Here is a 24,537-nt window from a genome sequence, read left to right as displayed (position 1 = left end):
GTGCCATAGACTGCCAAAAGAACCAATAGATCTGTTTTGGAAGAAGTGCAGCCAGAATGCTCCTTGGAGTCCAAGATGGCCAAACTTCATCTCTCATACTTCGGACATATTGCTAGGAGGGACCAGTCACTGGAGAAGGATATCATGTTTGGCAAGGTGGAAGGACAGAGAAAGAGAGGAAGACCTTGAGATGGGTTGGCCAAGTGGTAGCATCAATGGACTCAACCTTAGCAACAGTAGTGAGGTTGGCCCAGGATCATAAGGTCATTCATTATGAGTTGGTACTGAGTTGATGGCACTTAACAACAACAACAGTATGTTAGATTACCTTATGGATTTTGTCTTCTCCTGCTTATTACTGTAAAATATGTAATAGGAATATTGGGAATTCTGATCATGGAAAGTTTGTAATCCAGCCTTTGGCCTATATTTGATTGGAGTCATTAAAACTTTAAGGTGGAATCTTGAGCCAGAACTTGAGTTGAGACATTTGCATTTGAAAAGATATGGACATCCACCCAGAACTGTTGAAGATTTTTGAGTTTAAAAAAATTAAAAAAAGGCAGACAGTTTGGCATTTTGAGTTTCAGAAGTTTCTAAGCAAACAAAGTTGGCCCACCAATGAAAACCCCTTTCTATAATCCAAAATTGAATGGAACCAGCCGGCAATATGCTTGCTGATGCACCATTGACCTTGAGATGAAATAAAAGGGAAAGCTGATTATTTTGAAGTATAGAGAGGTATGTGTGAACTCCCAAGCTTGCAGCTGGTACTCATTTGACCTAGCTTGGATGCTAGGTTTGTTGAGCTGACTGGAACCTGACCTGATGCATATGAAAATGTTTAATACTCTGAGAAAGCACCAATTGCTACACTTTGATGAACTGGACTTTTGCTTATGGATGGCAGTTCCTAAAAATTCCAATCAGAATGAAAATCTCTTCAGATTGAGGAACATACATGTCTTCTCAGTGTGCTGGATTGGCAGTATGGGCAATTTAGACATTACTATTGCTGTAAGTGACCGACTTGACAAATTTTCATGGGTGTGCTTGGTTTTAGAATGAGGGGAAGGGAAAAATCCCCACTGACTAGTTTTTCTGTTTCCCAGATGTGTCTGGTGAAAGGGGGAATGGAATGATACTGATAAAATTATATTATTTCAATTGTAGTATTACCAGAGTCACTCCGAAGGAGTTGCCAGTGCCACGTGGGTTGTAACAAAGGAAGGGTTTTTTGTGCTAACACATGGCTCAGGGGATTCCTATCCAGAGGCTAAGCCCCATCTTCCCTATGTGATGATATTTTATAGGGAATAGAGGTGCATACATGAGTTTATTTTGGATTGGTTAGCAGGGGCCAACAGCTTTTTGGGGCTACTTTGGATTGGTTGGTTCAAACAAATGGTGAGGAAAGATGTATGAACATTCAAGCAAGCAGTTACAGAAGCGGATGCAGGTAAACTTTAGCTTGGGGCTCTGTTCCCTGCTGGAAGTGGGTCAGGAATAGGAGATAAGCCTGGGTAATCACATGATGCTGAGGTAGTCTTTGCTTATTTCCTAGAATGTGAACTTTGCTCCAGAAATAAGCTATGAGTCTGGAGGACATGGCGTCCAGCACCTATTCCTGCAGGCCTGCCTGCCTCAGTAGTATTGGTTATGATGGTTAAAACTGTAATTGTAGAAGATATGTAGGTAAAAGGAGGGAATAGTTATTTTTTATTTCAGGAACGGACAATCCCAGGACATCAAGAAGGAAGGGCATGAGTGGAACTTGGGATCCCTGCCTGAAGAAGCAGCGACAGCTGAGATGGTGGCAGAAGTGGTGCCATGGAGCAGCCATAGACTCTAGGCCCATGGACTGAATGAGAATGTGTGCCTGTGGGCTGGAGATTGGCTTTTGGACCTTTATGTGTGCATCAAGTATTTATGATTTGTTCATTCATGATATATAAGAAGAAAATGGGGCCAGTGCGTTTTCAGTTGTACGTGTTTTAGTTACAATATGTCAGGTGTAAGTATGATGCAGCCTATAGTTGTATAGTCATGACTATACAGGCATAGTCAGCTGTACTCTTAGGAACATCAAGAAATGATACGCTTTATAAGGATTTAAGACGAATAAATCAAGATGAGACCAATAAGTATAAATAGAAAAGAGGAGGATTTATGAGAAATAACTCTTGTGGGCATGGTCCATCTTCAGGAATTCTTGAGATTGCTAGGCCTGACAAACAGATTGTTGATTTACATACAGGAAGGGATTTGTATCCTGGCTGTTCTAGGACTAGGGAATTTACATAACAATACACCCATTAAGAGAATGGGCAAGCCATCTACAGAATTGTATATGGGGAACTGGAACTGGAGGAGGGCTTTTTGGAGATAAGTATAAAATCCAACCATTTGTGGCAGGCCATGTGGTGCTTCTGTCTGTGTCTACTGGGTCCAGTGCCCAATGTTGCAAAATCAAATAAAGAAAACTTCACACTCCCTAAATAATAATAATGATAGTCATGATAGATGTCTTTACCCATAGCTTCTTTGAATTGAACAAAAAAAAATTCTTAGAGCACCTCAATTAATAAAGTATAAATACTTCAAAGTAAAACAATTGTTGCAGCTGTATCCCTTTTTGTATTATCAAAAATTGCTATTACTTTGAAAATTTCATCTCCCTTGCCCTTTAAAATAGGTAATGACACATCTAAATTAAAGTTTTCTTGTGTTTTAAGCCTTACAAATATATCAGTGTTGCTTTTAATAGAGAATCTTCTAACTGAAATTTTAATGAAATACTTATTACCTTATTATTTCTGACATTTTCTCTTTCAAACTTAAGACTTCATAGAAGACAGTTGTAATATTTTAAAATATAAAATGTTCTCTTGATGTGAGAAACTTCCTTTCATCATGTATATTTATGTAAAAAGAAAATGAGAATGCTCCTTCACAAAAGTGCTTTGTATATAACATAACTGCTATTTAAGCAAAAGAAAAATATCATAAGATTTTACAGTTTATCAGTTGTTTTTAATTGCCTGAATCCTCCATGTGCATCAAAACCCTACCAGTAAAATATATCATTTTAGTTAGTGTGTTATCGCCTGCTCATTGTGCTGAAAATAACAGGTTATAGATTGCAACTTGAAGTGAAACTCAAGTATTGAGAGGAAATGTTGTTGTTGTTGTGTGCCTTGGAGTTGGTTCCGACTCATAGCAACCCTGTACAGGGTTTCCAAGGCTGTAAATCTTTATGGGAGCAGAAAGCCTTATCTTTTTCCTGTGGAATAGCTGATAGTTTTGAACTGCTGGCCTTGCAGCTTGCAGCCCAATTCATAACCACTACACTATCAGAGCTCCTTGAGACGTAATGTAGTAACACTGACAAATGTAGATCAGAGGCCAGGGAATGAACGTATGCCCTGAATCTGAGAATTTCACAGTTTTGAGTTAAGAGAACTGAGTGTAGTGATGAAGAAATCAGCAAGTGGAATCACAGTGTCTGGATTCAAATTCTTCATCTGTCATTTAAATAATGTTGAGCAAAGTTCTTAAGTGTCATTTGTCTCATTGGAAACTAATAGTGCTTAGTACTTAGCTCCTAGGATTGTTGTACTCATTATATTGGACTGTATTTGTAAGTTCTTTAGCACAACAGCTATTCAATGAATATTTACTAATATTTGAGGGTGCTTCAAATAGTTCATGGAAAAATTCCATTATCTTTTCATTCCATTTTTCCCACAAGCTTTTTGAAGCACCTTGGTTTTTTAGCTTCATTTCCTAGTATCATTAGGAGTGATATTGCATCCAAGATGGCAGATGCTTATTTTGGGGGTAAGGGAAAAAAACAAAACAACACAAAATCTTATTCTTTGAATATAAAGCACAAATGTGGTGGTGGTGGTGTGCTGTAGAGTTGTTTCCAACTCAGTACCTTGCATAGGGTTTCCAAGTCTGTAAATCTTTACGGGAGCAGAATGCCCCATCTTTCTCACACAGAACAGCTGATAGTTTCTAACTGCTGACCTTGAGGTTAGCAGCCCTCATATTCACAGATGTGCAGTATATTTGTATGGATTGTCATAAGGAGAATGCTGATTAGGAAAAATAATGTTTACAAAGGCTTCCTAAAGAAGCAATAATGAAACAAGTGTGGAAAACACTATAAAGTATAATCTATTTATTTGCTTAATTACTAATAGAGTTTCGCCAATTCAGACAGGTAATGGTCAACTCAGTATAATGGGTTTTGAATGATGGTATATTGCCAACTGACTTTTCAAAATTTTACTCTATAAGCTATTTAGAAAATGGATTCCCCAACCTGCTAATTATTAAGATTTTTGAAAATATGAATGATTCCAGAACTTACTACTCCTCCTTTGTTCTATCTGGTCCAATACTTCCAATTTGAGTCTCTGTTAGGCTCCGTTGGTTTTGGAGTCCTTGTATAGTGCTGTAGATAATCAATGGACTGCTAAACAAAAGGTTGGCAGTTCAAATCCACCAGTCAATTTTCAGAAGCTCTATACAGCATTAATATAAGTAGGAACTGACACAATGACACTTAACAAGAACAACAGCATTGGTTTTTCCAGGCTGGGGACTACTAATTGCTAATATTGGCCTTGATGTAGTGAAGAACTGTATAATGTAGCACTTGTAATATACAAATCGACCTCTCATCTGCAAGTTTGTTGTATTGTGGTAGCTTGTGTTTTGCTGTAATGCTGAAAGCTATGCCACTGGTATTTGAAATATCAGCAGGGTCACCCATGGGGGAGGGAGGATGGTTTCAGTGGAGCTTCCAGACTATGACAGACTAGGAAGAAGAGAAGGAGAGGCAAACTACTTCCAAGTGGGTAGTCACTGAAAATTTTATGGATAGCAGCAGAACGTTATCTTAAATAGTACCAGAAGATAAGTTCCCCTGGTTGAAAAGCACTCAAAATATAATGTGGAAGGGCTACATCTTCAAAGTAGAGTTGACCTTAGTAGTGTAGATAGAACAAAGCTTTCAGGATCTTCACATGCTGATGGGACATAACCCAAAATGAGAGGAAATAACTGCAAACATTCATTAGCAATCAGAATGTGGAATGTACAAAATATGATTTTAGGAAAATTGGACATTGTCAAAAATGAAATAGAACACATAAAGATTGATATTCTAGGTGTTAGAGAGATGAAGTGGACTGGTATTCGCCATCTTCATCAGACAATCTTACAGTTTACTATGCTGGGAATAACAAATTGAAGAGGGAATGGCATTATATTTATCTTCAAAAAGAGCATTCCAAGATCTATTTTGAAGCACAGTGCTGTCTGTGTTAGGATAATATCCATACACCTACAAGGAAAACAAGTTAATACCACTTTTATTCAAATTTAGACACCAGCTAGATTTTTTAAGTCTTAGATTGATCAAACATGCAATCAAGATGCATTTTTAATTACTTGTGGGTGGAATGTGAAAGTTGAAAATGAAAAGGAAGGATCTGTAATTGGAAAATATAAGTTTGCTAATAGGAATGATGTTGAGATCACATGATAGAATTTTTGAAGACCAGTGATTTATTCATTGCAAATGCAGTTTTTTTCAGCAACTTATAGGTGGTTATTATACACATGGACCTCACCAAATGGTAGTTAAATTTTCTAATTTTAAGGGACTAGATGACAGAGACTCTCAGTAACATCAGCCATAACAAGACTAGGGACTGACTGTGGAAAAGACCATCATCAATTGCTCATATTCAAGTTCAGGCTGAAGCTGAAAAAAATTTAAAACAAGTCCATGAGAGCCAAAATATGACCTTGACTACAATCCACCTGAATTTAGAGACTTTTCAAGAACATATTTAATATATGAAATACTAATGACTGAAGCCACCACTCGTCTGCCAGTTTGTCATATTGTGGTGGCTTGTGAGTTGCTGTGATTCTGAAAGCTATGCCACCGGTTTTTAAATACCAGCAGGGTCACCTAGGGTGGACTTTCAGATGAGCTTCCAGACGAAGCCATTCTAGGAAGAAAGAGTGACGAACTACTTCCAAATATTTAGTCACTGAAAACCTTATGTATAGCAGAGAAACACTGTCAAATATAGTGCCAGAAAATGAGCCCCTCATGTTGGAAGGCGCTCAAAATGTGACTGGGGAAGAGCTTCCTCCTCAAAGTAGAGTTGACCATGATGACATGAATGGAGTAAAGCCCATGGGAGAAAAGCCCGAGGGACCTTCATTTGCTGATGGGGCACAACTCAAAATGAAGAGAAACAGCTGTAAACATTCATTGAAAATTGGAACATGGGATGTATGAAGTATGAATCTGGGAAAATTGGAAGTTGTCAAAAATGAAATGGAATGCATCAACATCGATATCTTAGGCATTAGTGAGCTGAAATGGACTGGTATTGGCCATTTTGAATCTGATGACCACATGGTTTACTATGCAGGGAATGACAAATTGAAGAGGAATGGTGTTGCATTCATTGTGAAAGAGAACATATCCAGATCAGTCATGAGGTACAATGATGTCTGTGATAGGATAATATCCATGTGCCTACAGGGAAGTCCAGTTAATACCACTGTTATTCAAATTTATGCACCATCCACTAAAGCCAGTGAGGATGAAATAGAAGAATTCTACCAACTTCAATCTGAAATTGATCAAACATGCAATCAAGATGTATTGATCATTACTGGTGATTGGAATGCAAAGGTTGGGAACAAAGAGGAAGACGGATCAGTAGTTGGAAAATATGGCCTTGGTGATAGAAATGATGCTGGAGAACGCATGATAGAATTCTACAAAACCAATGATTTGTTCATTTCAAATACTTTGTTTAGACAGCGTAAGAGATGGCTATACACATGGTCTCACTAGATGGAATACATAGAAATCAAGTTGACTACATCTGCGGAAAGAGATGATGGGACATGATGTCAGGAGGGACCAGTTGCTGGAGAAGGATATCATGTTTGGTAAGGTGGAGGGTAAGAGAAAATGAGGAAGATCCCAACGAGATGGTTTGGCCAAGTGGTAGCATCAATGGACTCAAGCGTGGCAACAGTAGTGAGGTTGGCCCAGGATCAGGCAGTGTTTCGTTCTGCTGTGCATGAGTTCTATGAGTCAGTACCAACTTGATGGCACCTAACCATAACAACAACAACAATAAATGACCAAAGATCAGAGGAATTGTGGGATGACATCACAGATGTTATACAGGAAGAAAGCAAAAGGTCATTAAAAAGCTAGAAAACAAAGATCAAAATTGATGTCAGAAGAGACTCTGAAACTTGCTCATAAGTGTAGAGAAACTAAAACTGGAAGAAATGGTGAACTGGAAAAGGAGAACAGAAAATTTCAAAAGGGCACCTTAAGAAGACAAAGTCAAGTATTATAATGAAATGTGCAAAACCTAGAGTTAGAAAACAAAAAAGGAAAAACATGCTTAGCATTTCTTGAGCTAAAAAGAAAATTCAAGCCTTGGGTTCCAGTATTGAAAAATTCTAAGGGCAAAATACTGAGTTACTGAATGAGACAGAAATCAAAAGAAGATGGAAAGAATACAACACAGAGTCACTGTACCAAAAATAATTGGTGTATGTTCAGTCATCTGAAGAGATACCATATGATCAATATTGATGGTATTGAAGGAAGAATTCCATAGTGCACTTAAGGCATTGGAAAAAACAAAACTCCAGGAATTGATGAACTACAAATTGAAATGTTTCAACAGACCTATGCAGCACTGGACTCCTTCATTCATGTATTCCAAGAAATGTGGAACACAAGCTAGCTTACCAGCTAATCAGAAGACATCTGTATTTTTGCCCATTTTATCAACAGGGAGCTGCCAGAAATTCAAACTGAATTCAGAAGAGGTTGTGAAAAGGGATTATCACAGCTGATGTCAGATGTATCTTGGCTGAAAGCAGAGAATGCCAGAAAGAGATTTACTTGTGCTTTATTGACTATGCAAAACTTTTGACTGTGTGAATTCTAACAAACTATGCATAAAGTTGTGAAGAATAGGTATTTCAGAATACTTGTGCTCATGATGAAACTGTGCATAGATCAATAGGTAATCATGAGAATAGAAAAAGGGGAAAGATAGTGAATGGTCTAAAATTAGGAAAGTTGTGTGTTAGGGTTGTATCCCCTCACCATGCTTATTCTATGTGTATGCTAAGCAAATACCCTAAGAAGCTGGGTTAAATGAAGAATAACATTACATTAGAATGGGAGGAAGACTCATTAACAGCCTGCGATATGTAGATGACATAACCTTGCTTGCTGGAACTGAAGAGGACTTGAAATGCTTAGCAATGAAGATTAGAGACTACAGCCTTCAGTATGGATTGTACTTCAGTGCAAAGAAAATAAAGATCCTCACAACTTGAACAATAAATAACACCATGATAATGGAAAAAACATTGAAGTTGTCAAAGACTCAATTTTGTTTGGATCTATAATCAGTGCTCATAGAAGCAGCAGTTAAGAAATCAAACAATGTATTTTATTAGGCAAATATGCTGCAATAGACATCTTAAAACATCATAAGTGTTAAAAGCAAATATGTCAGATTGAGGACTAAGGTGTGTCTACCCAAGTCATGGTATTTTCAGTCACTTTATATGAATATGAATGTTGTACAAAAAATAAGGAAGACCATAGGAAAATTAACATATTGAAATTATGATGTAGGTGAAGAATATTTAAAGCACCATGGACTGCCAGAACAAACAAATCCTTTAAAGAAGTACAGCCAAAATGCTTCTTATAGAAGCAAGGAATGTGATACTTCGTCTTGTATTTTGAGCATGTTGTTAGGAAGGACCACTCCCTTGAGGAGGCTATCAAGCTTGGTAAAGTAGAGGATCAGAAAAAGAGTGTAACATCCCCAAGGAGATAGACTGACACAGTGGCAATCATGGGCACAAAACTTACAACAATTTTAAGGATGATGTAAGACAGGGGTGAACTTCATTCTGTTGTGTATAGGATTGCTGACTCAGAACAGACTTGAGAGTACCTAACACCTATGAGTACCTAAGAATGGGTCTATGAGGAAGGAGCGTTCTTCCAGTTTTGCAGTGCACTGGTTTTTATTTGTAACTTTTGTTTTATTCCTAAAAATTTTATAATGCAGATTCTCATTCTGCATTTTAAGAAATTTAAGAAATTACTTTTACATTTTAAGAAATTTAAATTTACATTTACAATTTAAGAAATTACTTTACATTTTAAGAAATTACTGAGCGGGTCTCAATCATATCACTACTTATGGACTTGGTGAGTCCCATAAGTCTTCCTTTGAAGTTGAATTAATTGTTCAGAATAAAATAATATGTTAAATTTAAGAAGCTTATGCTAACAAGGACTTCAGGCACAGTAAAATCATCCTTGAAAAACAATATGGGCTACGTATTTACTTTAGAGAGAAGTTTTCTTAGACCTCTTCCTGTGCTTACAATAATCATATATTTTGCCTCTCTCTTCCTTCCTCCCTTCATTTTTTCTTTCATTTCTTTTTTGGTATCTTATCGTTTTAAGCTTTGAAATTAGTAATGCTGTTCGTGGAGGAATATATTGAGTTTAGAGAATATGGACTTTCCCTTCCTATTTTCCCTACACATCAGTCAGTTTGTTGTATACTGTGTTGACTTGGTGTTTCTGTGAAGCTGGCAGCTATGTTAATTGGTATTTTAGGTGTAAGCAGGGTCATCCTTAGTGGTCAGGTTTCACTTGAGCTTCCAGAATAAGAACATACTAGGAAGAAGGAATAGTTGGTCCACTTTTGAGGGGTTAGCCCATGAAAACCTTATGAATAGCAGAGGAATATTGATGATACAGTTCTAAAAATGAGCCTTCAGGTTGAAGGCACTCAAAATATAAGTGAAGAAGAGTTGCCTCCTTAAAGTAGACTCAACAGTAATGATGTAGATGGAACGAAGCTTATAGGACTTTCGTTTGCTGATGGGGCATTACTCAAAATGGGGAGAAACAGCTTAAAAAATACATTAATAATCAAAATGTGGAGTGTACAAAGTATGAAACTAAGAAAGTTGAAAGTTGTCTAAACTATAATGGAATGCATGAAGATCAGTACCCTAGGCATTAGTCATCTGAAATAGACTGGCAAGTATTAGCCATTTTGAATTGGACACTCAAAGGAGCTCTGGTAGCGTAGTGGTTACGAATCGGGCTGCGAACCTTAAGGTCAGAGGTTTGAAACTACCAGCCGCTCCGCGGGAGAAAGATGAGGCTTTCTACTCCCGTAAGGATTTACACCCTCGGAAACCCTGTACAGGGTCGCTATGGGTCGGCTCTGACTCGAAGGCACTTAACAACAACAACATGGTTTACTATGCCAGGAATGACATTCATCATGAAAAAGAACATTTGAACATCTATCTTGAAGCACAGTGCTGTCTGTGATAAGATAATATCTATATGTATACAAGCAAAACCATTTAATACAACTATTTTTCAAATGTATGCATCAATAACCAAAGACAATGATGAAGAAATTGAAGAATTCTACCAATGTCTTCAATCTGAAATTGATTAAACCTGCAAATAAAATACATTGATAACTATTGGTGATTAGAATTCAAAAGTAGGAAACAAAGAAGAGGGATTGGTAGTTGGAAAATGTGGTATTGGTGATGTAAATGACTCTGGAGATCACATGATAGAATTTTGCATGACCAAGATTTATTCATTGCAAATATCTTTTCACCAAACAACATAAATGATGACTATACTCATGGATAAGGAGCCCTGATAATGTAGTGAGTTATGAGTTGGATTGATAACCATAAGGTCAGCAATTCAAACCTACCAGTTGCTCCACCAGAGAAAGTTGAAGCTTGGACAAGGAGCCCTAGTAATGAGTTATGAGTTGGACTGATAACCATAAGGTCAGCAATTCAAGCCTACCAGCTGCTCCACCAGAGAAAGTTGAAGCTTTCTGCTGCCATTAAGATTGATAGCATCAGAATCCCTATGCAGGGTTGCTATGAGTCAGAACTAACTTGACAGCATACAACTGCCATCACCACCATACATGTTAACCATACCAGATGGAATGCATTAGAATCAAATTGACCACATCTATCAGAAGAAACAAGGAGAGGCTCAATATCACCAGCCAAAACATGTCCGGGTCAGACTGTAGAACACACCTGCTCGTATAAAATTGAGGCTGAAGAAAATGAAAACAACTCAACAAGATCCAAAATATGACCTTGATTATACATTGCCTGAATTTAGAGACCATTTCAAAAGCAGATATTATGCATTGAACATTAATGATGGAAGACGAGAGTTATGGGATGAACCATCAAAAACATATATGAAGCAAGTAAAAGGTCATTTAAAAGACAGCGAAGAAAGAAAAGACCAAACTGGATGTCAGAAGAGTCTCTGAAATTTGTTCTTGATTGTAAAAAAGCTAAAGTGACTGGAAGAAATGAAGTAATAAAAGAGCTGAACAGGAAATAGAAAAGACAGGAAGAAAACAATAGCAATGAACAAAATGAATAGAAAATTCAACAAAATGAACTCAGTACAGAGAATAATGTAGAACAAAGAAACCAGCCACACCATTAATAAACACACAGTAAAATGATTTCAATTAATTCCAACCTATTGATAATTCCACTGAATGCAAATGGATTAAAGGCACCAGTCAAGAGAGAGAGAGAGTAGCAGAAAGGATTTTTTTTTTTTTTTTTTTTTTAAATAGGACTCTTCAATATGCTGTTTTAAAGAGACATATCTTACACACAAATACAAAAATAGACTAAAAGTGAAAGGATGGAAAAGTTAAATCAAGCAAATGACAACCTAAAACTAGGAGGAGTGACCATATTAATCTATGATAAATTAATCTATGATAAAATCTATGATAAAAATCTATGAAAAATTTAAGGGATAAGAGACAAAGAAGGCAACTAACTGTATCACGATTAGAGGTTCTATTGAACAAGATGGCATAACCATAATAAATATCTATGCTCACAGTGAAAGAGCCTCAAAATATAAAAATAAAACTCAAATAGAAATGAAAAAAGAAATAGGTAACTCTACAATAAATGTTGTTTCTGTTGTGAAATGTTGTCAAGTCTGTTCTGACTTATAGCAACCCTGTCTAGGGTTTCCAAGGTGGTTTAGAATGACAACCTTGTAGTTAACAGCCCAGTGCTCATCCTCCAGTGCTACACCAAGACTCCACATAATAACAGTAGGAGATTTTAATACACTACTTTCCGTGAAGGACAAAACAACAAGAAAGAAACTCAACAAAGACAGAAGAACTTAACCAACACAATATGCATTCTTCTCCAGTGTCCATGGAACATTTTCCAGAATAGAACATGTTAGGTCATAAAGCAAACCTCAATAAATTTAAAATCATCAAAATACTACAAAGCATCTTTTCAGATCACATCACTATAAAATTAGAAATCAACAATAGGAAGATCAAAGAAAAAAATCAAATACTTGAAATTGGAATAACACTCTTCTTACAAGACACTGAGTAATAGAAAAAATGTAAAAAAAAAATCATTCAATCAAACAAAACACACTACATACCAAAGCCTTTGGGACATAGCAAAAGTTGTTCTCAGATGGCAATTTATAGTAATAAATGCACATATTCAAGAAGAAGCAACAAGCAAAATCAATACCTTAACCCATCATCTCCAACAGTTAGAACAAGGGAAACAAAGTAAATCTACAGCCACTGCAGAGTTTCTGGAGCAAGTTAGAGTCCCCAGTGACTAGTCTTCATCTTGTCTAGATGGGTCTGGTGAAAAGAGATGGGAATAAGATTCAGTAGTAAGTAATTGTTACCATGACTAATTGCAACTGTCACTACTGTAAAGGTAGAAGTTTTGTAACCAAAAGGGGGGAGTATTTTATCTTACAATCCAGAAACAGAGAACCCTAGCACCATCAAGAGAGAAGAGCATGAGCAGAATGTGGGACCCAGAGAAACACTGATACCAAAGATGGAAGCAGAGATGAGGACATGGAGAGAAGGAACAGCTTAGGACTCATGGAAAGACAGGGATTGTGTGTTGGTGGCCAGGAGGCAGGCTTGCAGAATGTGTCCTTTGGTTGTTTAAATTATTTTATATTCCTGAGTGTTTTTGTGTACATTCCCCCCTCCAAAAAAAAAAGAAAAAGGAAAAAAAACCAAAAACAAAACAGAGGAATAGAAGCAAATACTGTTGAATGAGGATGCACAGAGGAGACTGTAATTATTGCACTGAAATGATGAGTGTAAAACTGATGTTCTCTCATGTAAAGTATCACTCAATTCACAATAAAAACTTAAAAAATAAAAATAAAAATGAGCAGAGGACATGAACAGACAGCAAAGAACACATTTACACTGCCAAAAGACGTACGAAAAAATACCATCATTAGCCATTAGAGAGAGAAACATCAAAACAACAATGATACGTCATTTTGTTATTGTTAAACGCTATTGACAGTTCTGGCTCATAGAGCCCCTATATCAGCTGGTGGGTTTGAAACACAAACTGTTCAGTTAGCAATCCAGTGCTTATCCTACAATCCCTGCATTAGTAGCAAAGTTCAAAAAAACAGAAAACCAATGCTTGACAGGGTGTGAGACATATGGGACTGTACAATGGTACAACCACTGTGGACAGTGAGATGGTACTTTCTCAGGAAGTTGGAAACAGAAATCTTGTGTGATGTAGTATTCTCTCTACTTGGAATATATATTCAAGAAATAAAAGCCTTAATACAAATAGATGTATGTACCCCTCCCCTGCTGCCATAGTCACTGTAACATTATTCACAACAATGAAAAGATGGAGACTGTCTAGAGGCCCATTGCTATTGTTGTTAAGTGCCGTCGAGTCGGTTCCAACCCATAGCGACCCTGTACAGGGTTTCCGAGGCTGTAAATCTTTACGGGAGCAGAAAGCTTCATCTTTCTCCTGCGGAACAGATGGTAGTTTCGAACTGCTGACCTTGCGGTTCACATCCTGATTCGTAACCACTACGCTACCAGAGCTCCTTTTAGCAGAGGAATATTTGAACAAACTTTAGTACATACACACAATGGAAAATTATGCAACATTGAAGAATGATGACGAATCTGCAAACACCGCATAGCATGAATGAACCTGAAGGATATGCTGAGTGAAATTCGTCGATCACAATGAAACAGATATTGTATGAGACCACTACTGTAAAAAGTCAAGCAAAAAATGTTTCGTTCTATAAGGGTGAGTAAAAAATTATCTGTACCAGGTTACATTAAAATGTACGTCCACATCCGTGACTGCTAACATCATTGAGCGTGCATGTGAAATAATTCTAGTATAGGAGTGACAGTATCTGCAAACCAACCATGTCTCTGCCTATGAAATAATCCATGACAGTCTTGGGTTTCAAATGGTTTATACGGTATGGGTACCAAAACAACTTACAGAACTGCATAAACAGAACCTTTTGGATATATGCAAAAAAAAAATGGACTGATACTCAAAGGAAGGTAAAAGTTTTTTAAAAAATAAAAGTTTCTGGTGATGAGACATAGATTCATCACTATGAGTGAGAATAAATGGCAGACTATGGAATGGAAACGTCCTCAATTGCCAACCAAGAAAATGTTCAAAAGTCAATCATGAGCTAGAAAATTGATGCTTACAGTTTTCTGGGATTCTCATGGGCCAGTATTGAGATGCTATCAGGAAAAAGTCAACATTATTCATGTTACAGTGAGATGTTCACTGAAGAACTGAAGTCTAAAGTTCATATTAAAAGTAGAGGACTTCTAACCAAGGGCCTTGTGATCTTGCATGGCAATGCACATCCACATATGTCTGCACACACTGCTGACACTCTGCAGAAACTTTATTTGGAGGTGTTAAAGCATCCTTCCTATAGTCCTGATTTTGCTTCATCACACTTTCACCTGTTTGTTGCCCTCAAAACAGGCCTTGGAGGACAAAGTTACCCCTCTAATAAAGAAGTGAAGACAATGGTGCATTCGTGGCTTGCAGCTCACTCTTAAACATTTTTAAAGAATCCAAAAGCTTGTTGACAGATGGGCATAGTGTATTGAAAAGCAAGATTTTGCCCAAAAAATTATGTATTTGTCTTTTCTAAAAGTTGATTAAAATAAATTCTACAGCCAGAGTGCATATAATTTTTGACTCAGCCTCCTGTAGTATACTTTCTATGATGTTTACTGGTGTGTGAGGGACTGAAAAATCATTCACTGAGTAAAATGTAGATATGTGTTAACTTGTATTACAGGGAAGGTAGTCAAAAAGAAAATGAAGGAAAAGAAGAAAAGGGAATAAAAAAGGAAATTGCTTTATTCCTTTTTATGTGTGCTTTTTTTTCCCCCCTTAAGTACTCAAAGGGAAGCAGTGTATATTTATTTTCTCATTTAAATGAAAAGAGCTTGTACATTATTTTCATTTGAAACTTGAAGTTCAGGGTTGTTGTTGTTATGTGCTGTGGAGTTCGTTCCGACTCATAGGGACCCTGCACAGGGTTTCCGAGGCTGTAAATCTTTACAGGAACAGAAAGCCTCATCTTTCTCCCACGGAACAGCTGGTAGTTTTGAACTGCTGACCCTGAGATTAACAGCCTGATCATACCCACTACGCTACCAGAGCTGCTTTGAAGTTCAGGATACTCTACTACAACATCTTCTGTGTTGTTATGACGTTTGGTGTAAGACAGTCTGATCTGCTATTCCACCTTAATAATTTTACTTTCTCTAATAACACAGACTCTATAATGGTGAATTATGGTGCTCAGAAAATTTTTAAAAGACTTCTTTGTATAATAAAGTGAAGAATTCTGAAAAAAAGAAAAGAAAAAAATTTAAAAAAAGGACAGCTTCAGAAGACAAAGTCAAATATTATAATGTAACAAATGTGCAAAGACCTGGAGTTAGAAAACCAAAAGGAAGAACACACTCAGCATTTCTCAAGCTGGGGGAACTGAAGAAAAATTTATGCCTCAATTTTCAATATTGAAGTAATCTGTGAACAAAACTTTGAATGATACAGGAAGCATCAAAAAATATGGAAGGAATACACAGAGTCAATGTACTAAAAATAATTGGGAGATATTCAACCATTTCAGGAGGTAGCATATGATCAAGAACCGATGGTATTACAGGAAGAAGTCCAGGCTGAGTTGAAAGCATTAGGGAAAAATAAGGGTCCGGGCAGTGATAGAATTCACACTGAAATGTTTCAACAAACTGATGCAGTTCTGGAAGCATTCCCTAGTTTATACCAAGAAATTTGGAAGACAGCTGACTGGCCAGCTGACTGGAAGAGATTCATATTTGTGCTCATTCCAATGAAAGGTGATCTAACAAAATGCAGACATTATCCAACAGTTAATATCACACTGAAATAATTTTTTTCTGAAGATCGTTCAAAGTGGTTGCAGCAGCACATCAGCTGGGACCTGTCATAAATGCAAATTGGATTCAGAAATAGATGTGGAAGGAGGGTTATTATTGCTGACATCAGATCAAATAGATACTACCAGAAATATTTTTATTTATGTTGTTTTGACTATACAACGGTTTTCAACTGTGTGTATCAGAATTAACTATCAACAGCATGAGAAGAATGGGAATACCAGAGAACTTGAGAGAGCTCATGCAGAACCTGTACATAGAACAAGAGGCAATTGTTCAAGCAGAATGAGGGAAAACCGCTCCTTAAAACTAAGGATGACAAGACTTCATTTCTTGTACTTTGGACAAGTTGTCAGGAGGTACTACTTTCTGGAAATGGACATCATACTTGATGAAATAGTCAGTGAAAAAGAAGACGACTCCCAAGGAGATGGATTGACCTAGTGACTGAAACATTGCAATTGTAAGGACAATGCAGGACTGAGTAGTGTTTTGCTCTGTTGTACATAGGATCGCTGTGAGTCAGAGCCAACTACACGGCACCCAACAACAACTTCTTGTCATAACTATCAACTTCTATTCACTGAAATATCCACCTTCTGAATCAACAGAGATGAAAGTCTTACTTGCATGATTCTCCCTCCATATGACAATGGGGTATTTTGTGACCACTAAACTTCCTTGGGGAGTCCTGGTGTGGCGCTATCAGTTAATGTGCCAGACTGCAAAGCCATTTAAAACTGCAAGGTTGGTGGTTCAAGCTCACCAGCTGCTCCTTGGAAACCCTATACAGGGTTGCTATGGGTCAGAACTGACTCTACGGCACTTAACAACAACACGCTTCCTTGGAGTCCTGGTGTGGTGCTGTGGGTTAATGTATCAGACTGCAAAGCCATTTGAACTGTAAGGTTGGTGGATCAAGCGCACCAGTTGTTCCTCGGAAACCCAATTCAGGGTCTCTATGGGTGAGAACTGACTCAACGGCATTTAACAACAGCAACATACTTCCTTGTTACTCTTCTTACCGTATCTTTCTTTTCTTTTCCCATGTCTCAGACTTATAAAAAAATTTAAATAAGCTTATTTTTCAATTATGGCCCAGTGACCTAGGGGTGTTTTACTGTCACCTTTGTTCTTTCTCAGTGGATGGTTGCTAAGGAGGAAGTAATTGTACTAGTAATAATAATTATACCTATGTAAGGTGAACTTCTGACCCACTGCCTCTCATTCCCCAGTTTCAAAGCTGTCTTAATGGTTTCTATGCACATCCTTTATTCATTATGCCCATTTCAAGGAGTGAGGAGAGACAATGTGATCACATTTTAATTTTTTAGGAATGGCCTAATCCTAAAATTTTAAGATGAAAGTAATAATTTTGCTAATGTCATCTACTCTTCAAACCCTTAGATTTATGCATGAGTTCTTCATACTACCCACCTAGCTTCTCATCTTTCTTTAACAAAACTTACTTTTTCTAAACAATAACTGTGTGTTCTCATATTTTTTAAATTAAAATAAAATTATCATACTTCAGAAATATTAGGAAACGGATGCATGTGGAGTTTATTTTTACCAATTAATTATTGCTATTACAACCTATTTTTCCAATAATAGTTTTTATTCAAATACAAATTCACAGTATGGTATCATGATAAGGGATTTGTGTTTTGAAGAACTGTGGACCTGATTTTGTCAGTCTAGAGTTTTAGGCTATGTCATCTATAAAATAGCGGTAATTGTATTTATTTTGGGTTGATTGTGATGACTAAATGAGAAATTGCATTTAGGAACCTAAATAGTACTTAAAATGAGTGGACTCTCCATAAATATTAGCTGCTATTACTTACATTATCTAAATAGCCATGTATGCTTTCCCATAGAAAAACTTGCACTCACTCAGCCCCTATCATGGTTTCTATGGGAAAATGAATTCCAGGTGACAAAGTGGTATGAAGAGGATGGACTAATGGACTAAAACTCTTTAAAGTCTGCACTTCCCTACATTGCATATTTCTGCATTTGACATCTGTGAGGTAACTTTTTTGCCTTATCTGCCTTATCATTTTTTCTCTTGGTCTGACCCATTCCCCATCATTCGCTTCTCTTCTTTCCCTTCTGTGTCTTCAGTAATGGTACTTTTCACTTTGTGAAGTGTAAAAGATGATATTTAGGTTAGTTCTAGTTCTGTTTGTCATCTCCAAACCATCTTTTTAACTCTTAGCTAAAAATCTGAAAAACAATCAGAAAGAAACCTCAAAAGAAGACCAGAGGAGGGAGTCTACGAGGAGATGGAAATATATTAATATAGCGCTTGTGGTGGTTGTTAGGTGCCATGAAGTCAGTTCCAAAGCCCTGTGCACAGCAGAGAAAACACTGCCAGATCCTGCGCCATCTTAACAGTTTGTTGAGACCATTTTAGCTGCTACTGTGTTAATCCTTCTTGGGGGCGGGGTCTTCCTCTTTTTTTCAATGATCTTGCACTTTACTAAGTATGATGCCGTTTTCCAGACATTTGGTTCCTCCTGACAGTATGTCCAAAGAAAGATAAGTTTCATCATCCTCACTTCTAAGGAGCAAACCAATGCTCTTCCGTTACAGATTTGGTTTTGTTTCTTACAGTCCGTGGTACTTGAACTTTCAATATTCTTTGCTAGCATCATAATTCAAAGGCATCAATTCTTCTATGGTATTCCTTAATTGTAGTTCAACTTTGACGTGCATTTGAGGTAATTGAAAATATTATGACTTGGGTCAGGCACACCTTAGTTCTGAAAATGACATATATTGCTCTTTGACACTTTAAAGAGCTCTTTTGCAGCAGATTTTCCTAACAATGTCATTTGATTTCTGCACTGCTGCTTCTGTGAGTTTGATAACAGAGTCAAGTAAAATAAAATCTTTGACAACTTAAATCTTTTTCCTGTTGATCATATTATTTATTGGTTCATTTTTGATGACTCTCATTTTTCCTTGATTCACACCTTGTACACCCATGTTATGGTTGTGAATGCATGTTTACAGCCATTTCTTCTCATTTTGGGCAGTGCCCCATCAGCACATCAAATTCCCAAAAGGTTTGTTCCATTCATGCCTTTAAGGTCGACTTTACTTTGTGGAGGGAGCTCTTCCCCAGTCATATTTTTAGTACCTCCCAGCCTGCTATCAGACTATGCCCCAATGCTATTCATAAGGTTTTCAGTAGCCAACTGTTACAGAAGTGGTCCTCCTCTCCTTTTCCCTAGTGTGTCTCATTCTGGAAGCACTGCTGAAATCTGTCTTCCATCTGCTGGTATTTCATATGCCGGTGCATAGGTTCCAGCATCATAGCAAAACACAAGTCACCACAGTATGATAAACTGACAGACAAATGGTAAAATATAGAACTTGTTTTACTGTATTCTCAAATTATGCATATGTTGGATACTGATTCTGGTTATTTTCTATACTAATAGTTAATTGTTAATGTTGGATACTGATTCTGATTACGTTCTAAACTAATTTATCTTCATTTTAATTTTATTGTCAATCTTGTTTTCTCTGTTTGCCTATAATGTTGTGACTCCATAGCATTAATAAAACCACTGGTCAGTAAGTATTTTCTAATTGCCTATATGAAATGAATGGGATTTGGAAAATTGTTGATGTGTGGCCAAATCTCACATAATTATTTCTAATTGCAGGCATTATTTTAGATATTAAATTCATTGTGCATCCCCACTCATCCTCCTGCCAAATTGCATTGCATGATACTTTGCCAAGAGAGTCACAATATGGCTAACATTAAGCTTTATTAGATATAATAGGATGAAATGCAATTTAATTCTTTAATCTGCTATAAGTGCTGGAAGACAGATTTGCTTTTATGCCATCCAGCAAGTTAAAAGAATGATATATTATTTTGCAGATCCAATTGGTGAAAGGCAACTGAAGTAATACATGAAGCTTCTTGAAGGGAAATAGCTTTATGTTAAAAATGGTAATATTATTTATCTTTCCCCTTCAATCATTTGACTTCTTCAGTCTGGAGAAGGGCCTATTTATTTTAGCAGTAAGGTGGATTGAATTTCTGCCAAGTCAGTGTACTCCCTAAATGAATATGTCAGAGGCAATATAGTTTCTCAAAAATCATTTAGAAAGCAGAATTTTTACATAAGTAGGCCCTTTCATTAGTTTTGAATTAAATTTTCACAATTGCTCCTGCTATTAAGGTTGTTTCTTTGAGAGACCTTGGAACAAGGGAGTCCTGAAGCCCTGAATGAGAATTCTCTTTGGAGTTTGTATTGCCTTCATTTGATTTAGAAAATTGAAACGAATATTATCTTCTTTGTCTAGCATTTTTGTTGATGCTATTCTGAAAGTTAAATATGTTATGTAAAATCAACTGAAGGTGGAATGTAGTGTTTGTAGGAGTACTTTTTTAGATTACCCCTATGATATGAAAGCAGAAAAAACAAGCCAAGTGTGGAGGTTCCCAAGAATTAGCATTCCCTTTCCTTTCATTTAGTTCTACTCCCTTAGAAATGCTAGGGAAATCAAAGCAAAATATAATAGTGTGAAAAAATTTTCAACCATCTTCAAGATACTTCTTTCTGGACAGAAATAAAGTGAGCTCCCCTATGCCATGGCTGAATTACTTTGAACATTTTCTGAATTTTGAGAGACTGACTTGATGTTACATGGAACAAATGATAAAAGAAAATGTTACTGTCTTCTATGATGCCTCTTTTCTGTTTAAGCAAATATAACTCATATTTATAAGCTGAGAGAAATACATGATTTTTAACTATACTTCATTAAATACTGTTATTATTTTGCAGTGTTAATTTATTTTACAGAATAAAAAGCATCACAATTTAGATCATATAAAAAGGCCATCAGCTTGGGCAATAATGTACTTTTATTGAATCTTTCTCAATTTTACTTATTTCTGGGTTAATTAAATTAGTTTGAATTAGAGCTTGATTTAGTTTCAAAGAATAAAATGTGAAGGTATTCATTTTTCTTTACAATGGCAGTCACGTATTAATGATCACAACAGGCATTTTTCTTCTTAATTACAATTCATTTTGATTGAATTTGTATGTTCATCTGAAATCACCTTGTCATTAAGGAAAAGTATGAACTTTGTACATTTCTTGAATTAAAAACAGTGTTTTGATTTTTTTTTTTACATTTTACATACCACCTACCAGCATATTCCCCCCCCCATGTTAATTAAAATTCTATTCATGGAGTAACTCATTATTAAACTTTGCAATCATTAATAGCAGACTTTAACGCTTCTCGTAAGGCAAGTCAATTTAATAATTTTATATTGCAAATGAAACATTCCAGGTTAGGCACCAAATATTCAAAATATTAATGACTATTTCATATGTACAATGACTTCAATTATATTCATATATTCCTAGTCTTTGGGAAGTTGCTATGTAGTGATCCCAGTTTATCTAAGGTATGAGTTATTTTGGCTCTTTAGCATTTTGGGTCACAAGGGGTTTCTGTGGGGACTAGCAGTGATGCCTCTAAAACCTCAGTAGACTGTAAGATAATTAGATAAATACTAATCTTGCCAGACAATTGGTCAGAACATGAATGGCAGAAATCTTCAAGGTGATGTGGTGTAAAGGAAGTCAGAGAAAGTGGACAAGCACAGGCCTGCACTGGATGTTGTTTTTACTGTTGTTGACAAGTGCTGTCTAGTTGGTTCCAATTCATAGCGACCCTGTATAGAGTTTCTGAGAAGCAGCTTGTGAGCTTGAACTGCCCACCTGGTGGTTCAAATGGACTTTGCAGTCCAGCGTATTAACCCAGAGCACCACACCAGGAATAGGAACATTAATTTGAGCAGGAACTTATTGCATTAGAGAAAACAGATTGGTTAATATAAATAAAACGGTTTAAGTCAGTGGATTCAGAGAAAAGAGTGCAGGAGAGAAGAAAAGCAGTACATTCTTGCTACAAACAATAAGACTGAAGTTTCATAAAGGAGAATGGCGAGTCCAGTAAACAGACCAACTCATCTGCCTAGACAATGGCCCCTCTTACTCAAGATCATTGTATTGCCATGAACATAAAAGCAGTTGCTGTAGAGTGTAGTTTCACTCATGGTGACCTCTTGTGTGTCATAGTAGAATGGTACTTTACAAAGTTTTCAATGCCTGATTTTTTTTCAGAAGTAGATAACCAGGATTGTCTTCCAAGGTTCTTCTCTGTTAACTTCAACCCCCAATCTTTTAGCTAGATGTGAAATGTTTGAACTAAAATAGCCACAAAAACTTGCATGTTCATTTGAAGTAGAGCAAATTTTGAACTTGCTACCTCCTCCATAAAAAGGTAGCATAGTGGTTACGAGTCAGGCTGCTAACCTCAGAGTAAGCAGTTCAAAACTACCATCTGTTCCACTGGAAAAAATATAATGTTCTCTACTCCTGTAAAGATTTCCAACCTCCAAAAGTGTATACAGGGTTGCTGTGAGTTGGAACAAACTCGAGGGCACATAACCACCACACCCACCAGGTCCTTGGCAGGAGAGGCCTGGGGTTTGAGTTTTTGTAGCTGCAAAGGAGGAAGGTTTCATTTTTGAAAATTGATCTTCAGGCTTCATGGACACCTGGGATCTATTATGTCCCCAGCTGCCTCCAGTGCTTTCTATAAACAAATCCTTTGTACGAGGACCTAGTCTGTCCTGTCATTCTGTGGAAGAGAAACCACTAGGAACAGGATGATGACAGTGAGTCAGCTGCCTGTTATTCAGTAGACAAGGTTCACATTTGCTCTGTATCAGGCTTGTTGAGTGAATGTGAAGAGACCACCAGGGTCATTGGACTTCAGTTTTTCTATAAAATTAATGAATTAGATTAGATGATCTCTGAAACTCCTTTCTAGCCCTAACTGCCAAGGACATAGAAATATCCTATGTTCGCTATTCTCAGGAACACAACTACCTAAGTGGTCTGAGACTGGTAAGTGCTTTGCGACTTACTTATGATTTATTTTCAGAGCAAATGTAGCCCAGGTGTTCTGTGATGGAGATAGGTTGACTTAAGTACATTGATTCAGAGCCTAAATGGAGCATCTGGGACATGTCGCCTGGGATAGGAAGAATTTATTGTAATGGATTAGGGTGCCCTGTCTGTCAAAGCAGCAGATGCTGAAGAAACATGACCACTCTGACAAATGGCTTCATGCCCATCACTTGTCCTCTGATTTTATTTCTAGTAGCCCCCAAGGGAGACCCTCCTTGCTCTTCTCCGATATTCCATGTCCTTTCCTACTTTCATAGCTTAGCTTAGGAGTACCATTAGCCCTAATGTTCCACAGTGAACTCATTGACAGTTTAGTGATTTATTAAAGGGAAAGAAGACCACTCAGGAGATGTTATCATACTCTGTCCAAGTAGCCCTCAATAGCCCTTCAAATATGAGCCAAATAAACATATATCTATAGTAAAGAGAGATTTTATCATAAATTAAAACAACCTGATTTGCATTGTTTGTACAGATGAAGCTTAGGACACATTCTCCATTCACCACCACCCTATAACCTTTCTTGCACAAACATTCTGGAGCTTCTGTTGTGCCTAAGGTGTGCCTGTGAGGTGCTTTGGGGAACTGATTCAAGAGCACTTAGCAACGACAATTAATGCTTGGGTGAGATGGTTGTTGTTTTGATTTGCATCTCTCTAATAACCAACAGAAGGAGCTCTGGTAGCGTAGTGGTTATGAATTGGGCTGTGAACCGCAAGGTCAGCAGTCCAAAACTTCCAGTTGTTCTGTGGAAGAAAGATGAGACTTTCTGCTCCCATAAAGATTTACAGCCTTGGAAACCCTGAACAGGGTCACTGTGAGTTGGAACCACCACCACCAATGACCAACGGAATGTGGAAATCATCTGACACTATCTTTAATATCCCATGCGGGTAAAGTTGTACTAAAGGTAGTACAGAAACTGCTGCAAGCATACACTGACAGAGAACTTCCAGAGGTTCAAGCCGGATTTAGAAGGGGCCGTGGATTGAGCGATATCATTGCTGATGTCTGATGGATCTTGGCTGAAAGCAGAGAATACCAGAAAGATGTTT

At 37.1% G+C, this 24,537-nt stretch overlaps 1 protein-coding gene across 1 annotated transcript in view; it reads left to right on the top strand.

The window, feature by feature from the left end:
* THSD7B (thrombospondin, type I, domain containing 7B) overlaps positions 1–24,537 on the top strand; it is a 904,077-nt gene that overhangs the window by 132,681 nt on the left and 746,859 nt on the right. The gene's annotated exons all lie outside the window — the stretch shown is intronic.

Source organism: Chrysochloris asiatica, unplaced genomic scaffold (genome assembly GCF_000296735.1).
Source record: "Chrysochloris asiatica unplaced genomic scaffold, ChrAsi1.0 scaffold00012, whole genome shotgun sequence".
NCBI lineage: Eukaryota > Metazoa > Chordata > Mammalia > Afrosoricida > Chrysochloridae > Chrysochloris > Chrysochloris asiatica.
Note: the sequence above shows the minus strand (reverse complement) of the source record. Positions and strands in the feature narration are given on the sequence as shown.